This window comes from Clarias gariepinus, chromosome 22 (assembly GCF_024256425.1).
Source record: "Clarias gariepinus isolate MV-2021 ecotype Netherlands chromosome 22, CGAR_prim_01v2, whole genome shotgun sequence".
In the NCBI taxonomy this organism is placed as follows: domain Eukaryota; kingdom Metazoa; phylum Chordata; class Actinopteri; order Siluriformes; family Clariidae; genus Clarias; species Clarias gariepinus.
Genome location: NC_071121.1, coordinates 67229 through 82667, shown reverse-complemented (window position 1 = coordinate 82667; position 15439 = coordinate 67229). Strand labels below are relative to the sequence as shown.

The following is a 15439-nucleotide window of genomic DNA, read 5'->3' as shown; positions in this document are numbered from 1 at the left end:
AGTCCTTAGCTTTTTCTGCTGTCCGAACCTCTTTGGTAGTCATGTTGATGACGACACCCTTTCGGTGGCCAGTTATCGCAATTATGTATCCAGCCAGGAATCCAACAAAATTTTAAAGCAGATCGTTTTTTTGGTTGCTTCTCAAGTTTCTCTGTAAAAGCCAAAGGACACAAACACATAAGCTGTGGTGATGGTCTTTAAGGAACAGAAAAGCCACAAAGACCCACCATATTCTACGCAAAATGGGCATCTCTGCTATTTCTTTGCCCTTATACCTCAGTCTCAATGTTTTGCCCAGTTATGTTTGGGAAATTGGTTAAACTGAATAAAAATTTTGTTTATCATATTGCTAATTTTGTGCTAAAGAAAGGACATGTTCCACTATATTGCACAATCCTGAGCCACATACTCAAAAAAAGCTTCAATGTTCTGAAGACAGCTATTCACCCTGAAGACATCCTAATAGTTGGAACACCACATGACTACAAATGCAGTTTGTACATGCAAGTCCTTAAAATGTAAAAATCTGCATCCTTTATATTTACCTGCTTGAATATTTATGGAAAGATGCACACACCACTAATGAGCACAATAACAATGAGCAGAGCTCCCTACCAAGGGCTGCTGCAATATTTTCATTCCTCAATGAACAAATTGTTTTTTTTTTGGCATTAAGCAATAGAGGTAGAGGCTTGTATCTCAAACTTACCACCTCCAACTACGTCCCGCCCAATATCTTTCAGACGAGCCCTTAATTCCACTAGGAGAGCGTTGATCCATTTCATCCCGAGTCTGGAAAAGCAGGAAAGCCACAACATCCAGCAAATACATTTTCTGAGTTGTTGGCTTTAACTGTCTTTCCTTAACTGTGAAGTCAAGAACACAAATTAAGCCACGTCTCCTACTCCGTTTGACACGGACAGTCTTCACAATTTAGCAGTTACTTGCAGACGATCAACATTTGGATTGGCGGGTCTGCCATGAATTCTAGAAAGTGGATGATATGGGTGGCTCGCTGTGTGGCATTTTCTCTGTTTTATTCTGCTTGGGTTTACACCTTCCATATGGTCTCTAAACTCTGACCAGTCTTACTGAAAAGACACAGACATAAACCAAAGTAAATATAATTGACAGCCTAAAATCCTTAACCATTTATCCTAATTTTATAATCTGCAAAATGATGCAATGTCAACCATTCTTCAGGTTTGGTAGTAATTATATTTACCATACCGGCGGGCTTTACTGGGTGAAAAGGGTTTTCTTTAAAATAATTTCCTAAAATAATAAAAAGTTTATGAAGCAGATCTGTTAATCATAAAAAAATATGTTTTTTAAGACTTGTATGTATCAGAGAAATAATACTCACATTTGAGCGATTTTTTTGTTGAAGAATGTAGCTGCTTTAGCTCATTATTCCTTTCAATTTCAATCTTGAGCAGCTGCTTTACCACTTTTAGTTCGGCAAACAAAACCTGTTTTATGTTTCTTCTTTTAAGTTTGTCAGGTTTTGGCATTTTGCTGACCGAGTGAAAATGCATACCTGAGGTGCCAGGCTCATTGGGAGACTCGCTTGGAGACTGAGAAAGAGGAGGTTTTTTTGGAGTGGAATGTGCACAGGGAGTCTCGAATTCAGAGTGAGAAGGAGAAGGCAAATTCTGGAGAAGGCTGGCATGCTCACTCTGGGCCTGACTAGGAGATTTTGAAGCATGGCACACATTTGGCGTGGCATGCTCACTGCGAGTTTTACTGGCAGGAGAGGCAGCTTGTAAACCTGCTTCTAACTCCCTCCTGATGCCCTCTTCAACTGCTACGTCATCCACCTCATCAAGATGTGAGACCATTGGTGGTGTGGGGTTTGAGGCTCTCAGGAGTGCCAGTTCCCTTGTAATGTATCTATCCTTAGCTCTCTGGATGTAGAGCATAATGATAGGTTTCTGAAAATACAGATTTAATGTTTCAAGTTAATTATATGGGCACATTTAAGGTTCACCTACAAAGTGAATATAAATGAATAAATACAGCATTTCTGTTCCTACGTTGACTACACAAAACCAAAGTAAGGACCACAGAGATGCATCAGAGACTTTGGAAAAAGTCAGCACTCCTCAAATGAAATCAGAAGAAAACAAAGGTGTACACTTAAAACATATCCAACAATCCAACATGACAGGTTCAACATGTATAACCCTTCAATGTAAGAACTCGGGGGTGGGGGGTGGGGGGGGGGGGGGGGGGGTGGGAGTCCCTTTTAAGTTAAAAAAAAAAAAAAAAACACAAACATTTAGACATCTGGCAGACACAAACTTGCCAATTCACAGCTTATCCAGAGTGACTTACAAAATGTGCTTTAAAGTTTCCGTTATTGGATCGATTCTTAGACTGGATTACTAACTAAGTGCCATCAATCAAACAGTTGGGAAGGGTTTTTATTTTTTGGGTGGGGGGAGATTAGTCCAAGTATTAAAGAACTTCAAAAACATACCTTAAGTTTGTGAATCTTTTGAAGGTGCTTTTCTAGTCTGTTAATGTACTTAGTCTTACAGAAATAAACTGCACAGTCCAATTTGGCGGCAAAGCTGTATAATTTAAACAGTGATCATTTCAATTAGTTTTAAAACCGACATTTAAGCAAATGTAAAAGTGTGCATTAAATGCAGGTACAAATTAAGCCTAGAAAATAGAAAACAGGATACTTACTGACGGTGAGCAAGTTTAGTTAAAAGATCCAATTCGGTTGGATTAGTAACATTTTCTGTGGACCTTAGGTGCTGTGCTACATCAACATACACTTGACCACAGATGGGACATTTATGTCCACCTGTTCTATCGGTGCACCTTGGAGACTTGGGGACAGTGGCAGCCTGCTGCCCTGCTTCTGATGTCCCGGGATGAACGTCCACCACCTATACATTAAAAAAAAAAAAAAACAGTTTATGTATTCACAAAAGAGCAATAAAAATGGAAATACTGCATCACATGACTATTTCATTTTTGTCTTCAACACATTTCATACTAAATTTAATAATACATTGACAGCTATTAAGTAGTATCAAAAATGTTAATGAAAGAGTCGGGGAAAAAGCAAACACATTACTCAGAAGTTAATATGTTAACGACATCATGCGCACGTGCACAGGTTTGGGGAATAGAGACTCATTAATAAGATGTTAAAGGGAGTCGGAGTATTAACGACTTACTAACGATGTAACAACAGCGTGAAAACGGCGATATTACTTTTAACCAAGTTATCAGAACATCATACCTTTAAATTCTCACACATCGAGTTTTACATACAAACTTAAACATTTACAGTAATCATGTAACACTATCTGCACCATACAGATATTAATACATGCAGTTATCCTAGGTTTCTTACATGAGCGCTGACAGCTTCTCCCTCCATCCTTCCATTTAAAGTACCATGCACTGTTTTAGTGCGCAAACTAACAAGTCTGTTCTGATTGGCTGCAGGGTCTGTCCATCATGCGTTTCCTACACATGCCTGTTTTGTGTTCATGTCTCTAATAGTCATAAGCTTTTGGTCAGGCCTGGATGCATCTGGGTTCTTTTTAAAGATATTTTTATGGCCTCTCTCCCTTCCTGGATATCAATATTAGTCAGAATATCAAAAATGATCTGGTTTGTTGTCACGTCCGTGGTTACGCATGCGGAAGTGTTGTCCTCTGAGTTGGATGGTTCCTCCAATGTTTTTGTGAAATATAGCTTCACCTAAAAGATTGGGGAAAATAATCTGGTGGCTTTGTCTTTGTTTGCCTTGTCCAGGTCATTCTCCGAGGTTCCCCACTGGTCCAGGGATAAGGAATGTGTTTACACAGAAGTGAAACATCTTATCTCTTCCCATCTTGCTCTTTTTGTGAAAGAATTCGACTTTGATATCTCCACACACAGGCAGTGGTTGTCTTCCCGCCATGTGTGCTGGGTTTGATTTGTGGATCTTCACCTTTAGATGGTAGATGACAAAATGTGGGGTTCAGTTCCCACCGCTGAACGTGGGCTGTTTCAAACATCATCTTGTGAAACAGTAAAGCCACCAGTTTGTAGCCTAGCCGGTTTTCAGAAGTTAGCTGTAATAGTAGACGTATCGCCCTTCTTGTCTCTGGTCCTGAGCTCATAAAAGTCCAGAGCCTCTTAGTCTTCACAATACAGTTTGATGAGCAGGTTTTGTACAACTCCGTAATTAAATTTATAATGTCTCTCTGCATATAGATTATATATCTTGTAATGATTTTTATGCTTCGAAAAAAAACATGCGACATCGTGAACATTGGTTCTGTACACTCCTCCCGCATTGCGCTCTTTTTTATATATCTCTCTCTGGCTAATTTTACCTCCATCGCTGGAACCACGCACACTGGTCAATGCCTGCCCACTCCCGAGATGCCCCACCAGCCCACTCCTGAGATCCAGCTTAAAGCTTTTTAAATGCAGCAACTTTAATATATGCCATCAGTAATTGTGCTCTTTTTTAGATGTTTCTCTGTCAATGGTTAATTTTACTTCCATCACTGGAACCACACAAGACATTTTTTTCCTTTACATCAGTATGAACAGTAAGATCTTTAGGAAAGACAAAATAGAACCTGAGTCCTATCTGGCAAGTTTTGGGCAGCCCACTTTGAACACTCACCCTGAAAGGATAAGGGTTTCTGGGGGGCAATGTGGAGTCAGGGTCTGCCCACTCCCGAGACGCCCCGCCAGTATACTCCTGAGATCCAGCTAAAAGCTTTTTAAATGCAGCAACTTTAATAAATGCTATTGTTTTTTAAAGTGATTGCGCTCTGTTTTTACATGTCTCTCTGGCAATGGCTAATTTTGCTCCCAAACATACATCAGTTAATGTGCATGGCAACCTCGTCATGCCTTGTTAACTTCTTATTTACTGTTTTTTATAGTTAAGGGACTCAAGTATAGAAGTTGGGGGTTTAAACTATCATATACCAAGATGTTGGTCTCATGAACTGCTGAAACTGGAAGTCATATTTAGGGCCTTTGGCTGTTGTGCAAGGAAGACCAACCAAGGATAATTTTAACTTTATATAATGAATTTATTAAACTAATTTAAAAAAAAATAGGTTTAGACTTTAAAACATTTAAATCATCCAACATCTCAGTATGAAATACCCAACATGTCCGTAAAAGGCCCTTTAACCATTAGACCAGGATAATTATAAATATCTGTCCTGAATATATGCAAAACCCAATATGGTCAAGGCCAACATGCCCGACCCATATTGCAAGACCCAATGTGTATTTCCTCAGATACTGTGTCAGATCCAACATCTCAGTATAAACCCCAACATGTCTATACTGAGATAATGAGTGTCGTGGCAAATTTTTTGTGTACTATGCCAAATTTCCAAAACAAAATCAATAACTACTCAAGCACTGAAATAGCAAAAGAGTTTATTGCAGCCAAAAGTAAATGGACAGCAATGGGCCAGCCAGACAAAAGACAAACAGACAAACTGCGAAGCTGTCTATCTCTCACCTCCTCTAACTTCCCTAATTTGACATGGTTTATATACCTTCATTTAACACTTACATCATTGTTTGCTCCTCCTTAAGTCAAGAAATCACTTAATATTTATTAGATGTAAGCCAATTTTGCCTAGGTTAGGTTGATGTAGCGCCTCCCAATTGCGTAATCTCCCTTTTTCCTTTTTTTTTTCCATCTCATATTTATTTAAGTCTGGGCCTACGAAGTCTTATGCTTTCCCTTTTTTGGAGAAAATTTGGTTTGTTCCTTTTTCTTGACCAGACCATTGACTACCGCTGGTGACTTGAGGTTTTGTTGAAGCCGCAATCAATTTTTCTGAAATTTCCTCATCAAGATGTGTAAGTATTCTATTTTTTATAATTATATTTTATTTTTTATTATTCTCATCACAGTATATTTTGTCTTAGTTGTTTTTAACTGTCCATTATATATTTTAGAGACTTTAGCTATTCTAGAGACATTTATAGAAATTATTTGTCTATTAGTACTTTAACATATGTTCTGGTTATTCATTTAGATTATGCTTATAACTAATTAATTTAACAGATTATTTTAATGATTTTTTCCCGTATATTTAATCAGCTTAAATCTGATTAAAGTATTGAAATGACTTTAATCAGATTAATTCAATCAATTGATCATGTTTGTTAGTATTTAATTTTTGTTTACGTACTTATTATTCCCATATTATGTGGGAATATAAGGTTAATTTAAACAATCACATTACTCTAAATCATTATATGAGATTATTGTGTATGTAACAATATTAGTTCAATTTGGTTACTGGTTGGTAAAGAGATAATTAATTTTTTTAGTTGTGCATGTTTGCTTTCTTTCTGTATGCTTTGTTTTGTTATATTTCTTTTAATATGTGCAAAGTGCATTTGTTTCATATATTTATTTAATATATATATTTTTTTATTATTTATTGTTCTAAAATATTTATTGTTCTAGTTCGCAGGCAGCGCTCTTCTCGTACATCTTCTCGTCTAAGATTCCTTCTGGGAGCAGGTGGCTACACCTTCCCTTACCCAAATAGTCACAATTTGCGTCTGATTCGAGCTCTGATGGGCCTAGTCCGCCACCTGGAAATTGTGATTGCCGAGATTGAGGCCCTCTCTCCACCACGACGTTCCCCAATGGGACCTTACTACAGGTCCACCTGTTCCACCATCCGGTGATTTCACCCCTGCTTCTCCTCCATCTTCACCTGCCGTCAGCCTCAATCCCACCTCTCCAGTTCGTTATCCTCATTCTTCTGAGGATGAGGATACCGCTGAAGATCATTAATTTACTTTTTACTTCACCTGATATACTTCTTATATTTTCTTAACAATTTGATAAATCTGATCTTGTTTATCTGTTTTTCAAAGCAGAAGTCTGGCTTTTTTGCACTTTGTCCCAATTAAAGCAGAACCGAAAGTTTATTTTTATATTTTGGATCACTGCCTGCACTTTCTGAATTTTCCATTCCAATAAAGTTGCACAACTTCTTGCACTCTGTGTGTACGGGTTGTTCTTGGGTCACACTTTGCACATTTTCTTTAATTTACATTACCCAACCATCGTTAATCATCTTAAGCGTAAACGTAGTAAATATTATTAGTATTATTATTAAAGATTACAGGTTATTATTTTTCCTGATGTTAGTTTTCTAATCTTATTGCTCTATTATCTAACTCCTGCCTTCTGCCTGCATGTTTTTCTCACTTCCTCAATTTGTCGTGCAGGCTGCGAGGATTAAGGCCTCTTGAACTAAGGCCTTCTGGGTATTTGGTACCTTCCACTCAACTTTAATTATAGTTCAATAATTTTTTTCCACATGAGTCAGACCCAACATCTCAGTATAAAACCCAACATGTCCGTAAAAGGCCCCTTTAACCATTTAACCAGGATAATTATAAATATCCGTTATGAATGTATGCAAGACCCAATATGGTCAAAGCCAACTTGCCCAGACCCATATTGTAAGACTCAATATGTATTTCCTCAGATACTGGGTCAGATCCAACATCTCAGTATAAAACCCAACATGTCTATACTGAAATACTGGGTCAGACCCAACATCTCAGTATAAACCCCAACATGTCTATACTGAGATAATGAGTCAGACCCAACATCTCAGTATGAAAAACCCAACATGTCCATAAAAGGTACTGATGGAAGGGCCAGCTCAGGCTGGATTCTGCTTCATGTTGGTTTGGAGCTACACATGCTGCTCCTGAGCTTTCAGTGATCCAAATCCCATCTGCCCTTGGCACCTGATGACCGAACTGGCGTATCTCCCCAGCCCTTAAGACTAGAGGGCTGGGGCAGGGCTCTTTGGATTGGTGGCAGGAAGCTCTACGAGACTGGCTAGGTTTGCTAGGGTGCTAGGGTGCTCAGGGCGGGCGTGACCAGGCAACTTCCTCCCGGGATTATGCCAGCGTATCTTCCCAGCCCTTAGGGCTAGAGGGCTGGGGCAGGGCTTGTTGGATTAGTGGCAGGGAGCCCTACAAGACTGGCTAAGTTCCCCAGAGATAGGGCTCTTGGGGTGGGGGCTAAGCAGGGAACTTCCTCCTACGGTTAAGCCAACGTATCTCCCCAGTCCTCAGGGCTAGAGGGCTGGGGCAGAGCTCTTTGGATTGGTGGCAGGGAGCTCTACAAGACTGCCTAGCTGAGGCAGGGCTCGTTGGAGTCCTGGAAAACTCGATTTATTGGAGAAAGTCCCAGATTTTTACCTTGAAGGGACTCTATTACAAGTTGGGTCTATTAACATTGCTGTACTGAGATCCTGGTCTCAAATGGCTGAGCTTGAGGTGCCTGGGGCTGGGGAAAATCCCCTTTTCCTGGATGATTCAGCCTGTAAAAATATTTCAAAGTCCCAAAGCCTGACCTTCAGGCTGTGACCGCGGGTGGAGGGACGAGTGTGGCCGAGGAGAGTGCCTCTGGTAGGGAAGAATCCTCCAGATTTTCAGATCTTCTCGGATGCATCTCGAGATGCCCTACAAGGCTCTATAAGTGCCCCGGAGCTGGCGTGCTCTGGCCTAACCCCCGGGGTTAAGTTTAAATATCTCCGCGGCCTTCAGGGCTAGACAGCTGGGGCCGGGCCCTTTCCCCGGACACCCATCTGAAATTTGGGGCTGATCTAACAGACGGCAGCCAAGATATAGACGTCCGAATCCGGGGGCTTCGGGAGCCCCATGGCCGGGAAGCCCTGTGGGCACCGTGAGTGGGTTGTTTTGCCCGACATGGATTTGGCCCTTGGGCCCCGGAAGGGCTGTCGAGGTTTTGCAGAGCTGGAGCGCTCGGGGCACCCGCTAGCGGCCGGAAAGCTTTCTGCGCTCTTTCGGGCATATCTTTGCAGCTGTCAGGGCTACAGGGCCGGGGCAGATCTTCTCGGATGCATCTCGGGACGCCCTACTGGGGTCTTTTAGGTGCCCTAGAGCTGGGGAGCTCTGGCCAGCCGGTAGGCGGCACGCAACCGCCCAAGGTTCAAGCTGGCATATCTCCGCAGTGCTTAGGGTTAGAAAGCTGGTGCAGGGTTTGGCGAATACGTCTGGGAGAGGCCTACGAGGCTATGTTTGTTTCCCAGGGGCAGGGTACTCAGTGGCGTGAGAGGCTCCCGACCACCCGGGGTTAAGCATGCATATCTCCCCGGCCCTGGGGGCTACAGGGCTGGGGGCAGGCTTGTTGGATTTCCAAAGAACTCTACTTATCGGGGAAATCCTAGATTGTACTCTCAAGGGACCCGCTAGATTTAGAGAAAGCGTATGACAGGGTGCCAAGAGAGGAGCTGTGGTATTGTATGAGGAAGTCTGGAGTGGCAGAGAAGTATGTTAGAGTGGTGCAGGACATGTATGAGAGCTGTAAGACAGTGGTAAGATGTGCTGTAGGTGTGACAGAAGAGTTTAAGGTGGAGGTGGGTCTGCATCAAGGATCAGCTCTAAGCCCCTTTTTGTTTGCTCTGGTGATGGACAGGATGACAGATGAGGTAAGACAGGAGTCCCCATGGACTATGATGTTTGCAGATGACATTGTGCTCTGTAGCGAGAGCAGGGAACAGGTGGAGGAACATTTGGAGAGGTGGAGGTATGCTCTGGAAAGCAGAGGAATGAAGGTTAGCCGCAGCAAGACGGAATACATGTGTGTAAATGAGAGTGACCCAGGAGGATCGGTGAGGCTACAGGGAGCAGAGGTAAAGAAGGTGCAGGATTTTAAGTACTTGGGGTCAACGGTCCAGAGCAACGGGGAGTGTGGAAAGGAGGTGAAGAGGCGAGTACAGGCAGGTTGGAATGGGTGGAGAAAAGTGTCAGGTGTGTTGTGCGATAAAAGAGTATCAGCGAGAATGAAAGGAAAGGTGTACAGGACAGTGGTGAGACCAGCGATGCTCTACGGCTTAGAGACAGTGGCGCTGAAGAAAAGACAGGAGGCAGAGTTGGAGGTAGCAGAGCTAAAGATGTTGAGGTTCTCTTTGGGAGTGACAAGGATGGATAGGATTAAGAATGAGTTTATCAGAGGGACAACCCACGTTAGATGTTTTGGAGATAAAGTCAGAGAGGCCAGATTGAGGTGGTTTGGGCATGTTCAGAGGAGAGATTGTGAATATATCGGTAGAAGGATGCTGAGGTTGGAACTGCCAGGCAGGAGGTCTAGAGGAAGACCAAAGAGGAGATTTATGGATGCAGTGAGAGAGGACATGAAGTTAGTTGGTGTGAGAGAAGAGGATGCAGAGGATAGGGTTAGATGGAGGCAGATGATTCGCTGTGGCGACCCCTGAAAGGGAACAGCCGAAAGACAAAGAAGAAGACTCTCAAGGGACCCGCACTGAGAAGTCGGTCCCATTGACATTGCTATACGGAGATCCTGGCCTTCAACTGGGCCGGGCCGGGACCGGGTCGGGCCGTGGGGCCGGGGCCGATGGCATCTGGTCCGGGGCCTTCCCCTGAATACCCATGCGAAATTTGGAGCCGATTGGACCAACGGTGCCTGAGATACGGCTGTTTGAAGTCGGGGGCCCCGCCCGAGGTCCCAGAAGCCCCATGGGCAGCGGCGGAATGCTGAAAGTGGCCGATGGGACTGCCTAGGACCGGCCAAAATCGTTTTTTTCCAGGCGGAATTGGCCGTTTCTGAGATATGGGCCAAAAAAAAAAATTATAATTAAAAAAAGTAATAATAATCCTGACACCACGGGTGGGGGGGCCGAATGTATCCGAGGAAGGTGCCTCTGGTCGGCCTGAGGCCCAATTCCTCCAGGAAAATTTGGCCTGATGGGAGAATTTTTTTTTTTTTTTTTTTTTTGGTTATACCAGGGGTCCAGCCTTTCAGCAGGCCGTACTTAAGGGTTTAGTCCATGTAGGGGGCTTAAGTGTGGGGGCCCGGGACCAGGTGGTGCCCAGGGTCCCTGGGGCCTCAAGCCCCGGACAGAGGCCGGTCCTAGGGGCCTCGTGAAGTACCTGTGGGTCTGGGCAGCAGATGGCGCTATTCCCCTGCCAGAGATTTTCGTGCATATCTCCCTGGGCGTAGGGGCTAGAGGGCTGCGGAAGGGCTCGTCGGATGCGGCCAGGAGAGCCCTATGAGGCTGGCTAGGTTGCCCGGGGAAGGGATGCTCGGGGCGCCCGCTAGCGGCTGGCAAGCTCCCGGGCCTTTTTGGGCATATCTCCCCAGTCATTAGGGCTAGCAGCCTGGGCCAGGACTCGTTGGATTCGTCCCGGAGGCCTGGGAAAGGCTGCATAGGGTGCCCAGGTGTGGGTCACTCAAGGGACCAGTAAGTGGCCTGCAAGCTTCTGGGCCTTTTCGGGCATATCTTTCCAGCCGTTAGGACTAGAGAGCTGGGGGAGGGCTGGTTGGATTTTACCCAGGGAGGACTATGAGGGTGGCCGACCTAAGGTGCCTGGGGCTGGGGAGGGTCCAAAGCCCCAAGTTGACTAACCCTAACCCTAACCGAAGGTCCAAAACCTGTAGCCGATTTAGCCTGTGCCTGAGCTGGAAGCCCTAATATTCTACAACCCTAAAATGGACAAAGTTCCATCTAGCTGACCTCAAGGGGAAGTGGGTGACTAGTGTGGCCGACCTGGTGGTGCCTGGGGCTGGGGAAGGTCCAAAGCACCAAGCTGGAGCTGGGGAAGATCCAAAACCCCAAGCCGATTCAGCCTGTGCCTGAGCTGGGAGCCCTAATATTCTACAACCCTAAAATTGTCAAAGTCCTATCTAGCTGACCTCCAGGGGGTGTGGGTGACTAGTGTGGCCGACCTGAAGTGCCTGGGGCTGGGGGTGGGTGAAATTAGGGTTAAGTGAGTTAGGGTTAGGAAGACTTAGGTTTAGGGGAAAAGACTATGGTTCCAAAAGGGTTAGGGTTAATTTTAGGATTAATTTTAGGATTAATTTTAGGGTTAGGTTAGGGGAAATAGCCGCAACGCCAGGCCATGCCCGCTCCCACGACGGAAATAAAAGGAAAGATTTGGGATTAGGGGTAGGGAGAATTAGGGTTGGGTAAATTGGGGGTTAAGTTCAGGGCTGGGAAAAGATAGGGTTAGAAAGCTTAAAGTAGGAAAGGGTTAGGGTTAGGTTAGGGTAAAAAGACGTAGCTCTGGCGTAAACCCAGAGACCCACATGGTGCACGGGCCTGCAACTCAGGCCTCATCTCCAGCGCTCTCCATACAAACGATCGACGGATATGGCGCCTGATAGATTGAAGTAGGCTAACGATCGTGTTTTGGGCTAGGCTGGGGAGAAATTAATTACCGAGCACTCCTACCCCAGATAGGGTAAAATAAGTCTTAAGGGATAGTGCTCGTAGAACGGTTTGAGGTCAGATACACCTAGGGTTATAAGAACATAGGGTTGTGCTGATCTAGGGTTCTAGAACTTAAATTTAAAACTAACGGTTATGTTTAGGTTTTAAAAATTTAGGTTTAGAGGTTAAAACTAATGGTTAGGTTAGGTTAGGGTAAAATAATCCGCTGCCCCGGGAAGAACCCGGAACCAGCGTTGTGCACGGGCCAGCCACTCAGGCCTCATTTTCAGCCTCCTCCACTATGACGGTCGACCGGTGTCGCCTGTTTAAATTTTAAGAGCTAAAGACTTTGCTTTTAGCTAAATTGTTGTAAAGACCCTCCATGAGCCGAGATACCCGCTTAAGGGTTAAGATTTAAATCAGGGCCTGGGGGTTGAGATTCGGGGTCATTTCTAGTTAAAGTTAGGCCATTGTACGACGAAGGCTAACGACCGTGTAATAACCTATGTTAGTGTAAATGCCTGTGACTTTCAGGTCAAACATGGGCACCGAGTAAGGTAAGGGTTGTGGAAAATAGGTAGGGTTAAAGACAATAAGGGTAACGGTCCCGGGACAGGATCCAAGGCAAGGAACTTTGGGGTTAGGATAGGTTTGGGGAGAGGTTGGGAAGACTCGGTTCCCTGCAGACCTAAAACCTAAAGTTAAAGGTCAGAGGTCAAATACATTTAAGGTTAATGTTAAGACTTAAAACATTATATTTAAAGCTAATAGGGTTCTAAGAGTTTAGGGTTAAAACTAACGGTTAGGGTTAGGGTTAGGGTTAGGGGAAATACGTGGCTCTAGGGTTCCACACAGGTCCCGAGTGAGGTTAGGATTAGGGAAAAGGGATTAGGGTAAGGACATAATAGGGTAACGGTCCCGGGACAGGGTCCAAGGCAGGGAACTTTGGGGTTAGGTTAAGGTTTGGGGGTAGGGTAGGAAGACTCGGGTCCATGCAGGCCTTGAACCAACGTTGTGCACTGGCCTACCATGATTTCATTGTTTACAGACCCCTCCAATCCCCCATGTAGCACTGAATCACATCCCTCCCTTTGATTTCACTGTGAGCTCCCCATTAGCAAGTCTTTAGCGCAACGTTTCGGTTTTATTTAAACCTTCTTCAGGCGCAGACTTGCTTCATTTCTTTAGATTATAGGCCTTTAAGTTTCAAAAATCAGTTTTACATTCTCATAGATGTGTCTTCATGCTGCTTTAAAGCTCAAATGCTGAACACTGTGGTAAATGGCTCTTTTGGCTGCATAGGCTCCACCCCCTTGTTCAAAAAATAACAGCCAATGAAAAATTCTCCTTTTTTCTGAATTTATTTTCTTTGTTTTCTTAATAATTTAGCTTCAAAATTATTTAAGTGCCCCAGGTATATTTTATATTTACTTCTTAATTTTTCTCAAAATTTCTCTTATTTTTCATTATCTTTATTATTCTCTTTTTCAGGATTTAATTTTCTTATGATGGTTTTCTCTTATTTTTATCACTCTTTTTCCTTTGTTCAGGATTTATGATCCCCCACACAGATACATGCAAACTGTAAATATTTTTCCTTTAGTGTTTTTATGACTCTTTGTTTCTTCTCCAGGTTTATTTTGGTGTATTCTCTTTATTTTTATAACTCTTTTTCTTATTTCAGGACTTCTGATCGCCCAGACTGGTACGTGCAAGTGGTAAGTATTTTTCTTAAACTTTTCCTTAATGTTTTTCTTTCTTGGAATGACTCTTTGTTCCTTTTTCAAGTTTCTTTCAATGTATTCTCTTCATTTTTCGTAATTCTTTTATCTTTTTGACAGGAATTATGACCCCCAGACAGACACAGGCAGCAGGTAAGTATTTCTTTAGCAGGTAAGTATTTTTCTTAAACCTTTCTTTAATATTTTTCTTTCTTAAGATGACTCCTTGTTCTTTTTTCAAGTTTCTTTCAATGTATTCTCTTCATTTTTTGTAATTCTTTTATCTTTTTAACAGAAATTATGACCCCCAGACAGATACATGCAGCAGGTAAGTGTTTCCTTAACAGGTAAGTATTTTTCTTAAATCTTTCTTTAGTGTTTCTCTTCCTTGGAACGACTCTTTGTTCATTTTTCAAGTTCCTTTCAATGTATTCTATTCATTTTTGTGATTCTTTTATCTTTTTAACAGGAATTAAGACCCCCAGACAGACACATGCAGCAGATAAGTGTTTCTTCAACAGGTAAGTATTTTTCTTAAACCTTTCTTTTGTGTTTTTCTTACTCTTTGTTCCTTTTTCAGGTTTCCTTTAGTGTATTCTCTTCATTTATGTGATTCTTTTTTCCTTTTATCAGGAATTATGATCTCCGGACAGACACATGCAGCAGGTAAGTATTTCTTCAACTTTTCTTTGATGTTTTTCTTCAATTTTATGACTCATGTTTGACATTAATTTTTTGTTTTTCAGGCCAATGAAACAATAAGAGGGCAGAATCTGAATTCAAATCCATCAGGTGGCACGGGCGGGTTAGGGTTAGGGGAAATACGTGGCTCTAGGGTTCCACACAGGTCCCGAGTGAGGTTAGGATTAGGGAAAAGGGATTAGGGTAAGGACATAATAGGGTAACGGTCCCGGGACAGGGTCCAAGGCAGGGAACTTTGGGGTTAGGTTAAGGTTTGGGGGTAGGGTAGGAAGACTCGGGTCCATGCAGGCCTTGAACCAACGTTGTGCACTGGCCTACCATGATTTCATTGTTTACAGACCCCTCCAATCCCCCATGTAGCACTGAATCACATCCCTCCCTTTGATTTCACTGTGAGCTCCCCATTAGCAAGTCTTTAGCGCAACGTTTCGGTTTTATTTAAACCTTCTTCAGGCGCAGACTTGCTTCATTTCTTTAGATTATAGGCCTTTAAGTTTCAAAAATCAGTTTTACATTCTCATAGATGTGTCTTCATGCTGCTTTAAAGCTCAAATGCTGAACACTGTGGTAAATGGCTCTTTTGGCTGCATAGGCTCCACCCCCTTGTTCAAAAAATAACAGCCAATGAAAAATTCTCCTTTTTTCTGAATTTATTTTCTTTGTTTTCTTAATAATTTAGCTTCAAAATTATTTAAGTGCCCCAGGTATATTTTATATTTACTTCTTAATTTTTCTCAAAATTTCTCTTATTTTTCATTATCTTTATTATTCTCTTTTTCAGGA

At 42.9% G+C, this 15439-nt stretch overlaps 1 long non-coding RNA gene and 1 pseudogene across 1 annotated transcript; one reads left to right on the top strand and one right to left on the bottom strand.

The window, feature by feature from the left end:
* Window positions 1-3528: 3528 nt before the first annotated feature.
* Window positions 3529-4355, bottom strand: LOC128510097 (phosphatidylinositol 3,4,5-trisphosphate 3-phosphatase and dual-specificity protein phosphatase PTEN-like; annotated as a pseudogene).
* Window positions 4356-5355: 1000 nt separating this feature from the next.
* LOC128510755 (uncharacterized) lies at window positions 5356-7016 on the top strand. Its single transcript, XR_008356130.1, has 2 exons — window positions 5356-5856; window positions 6473-7016. It is a non-coding gene; the product is annotated as an uncharacterized LOC128510755 (long non-coding RNA).
* Window positions 7017-15439: the final 8423 nt, after the last annotated feature.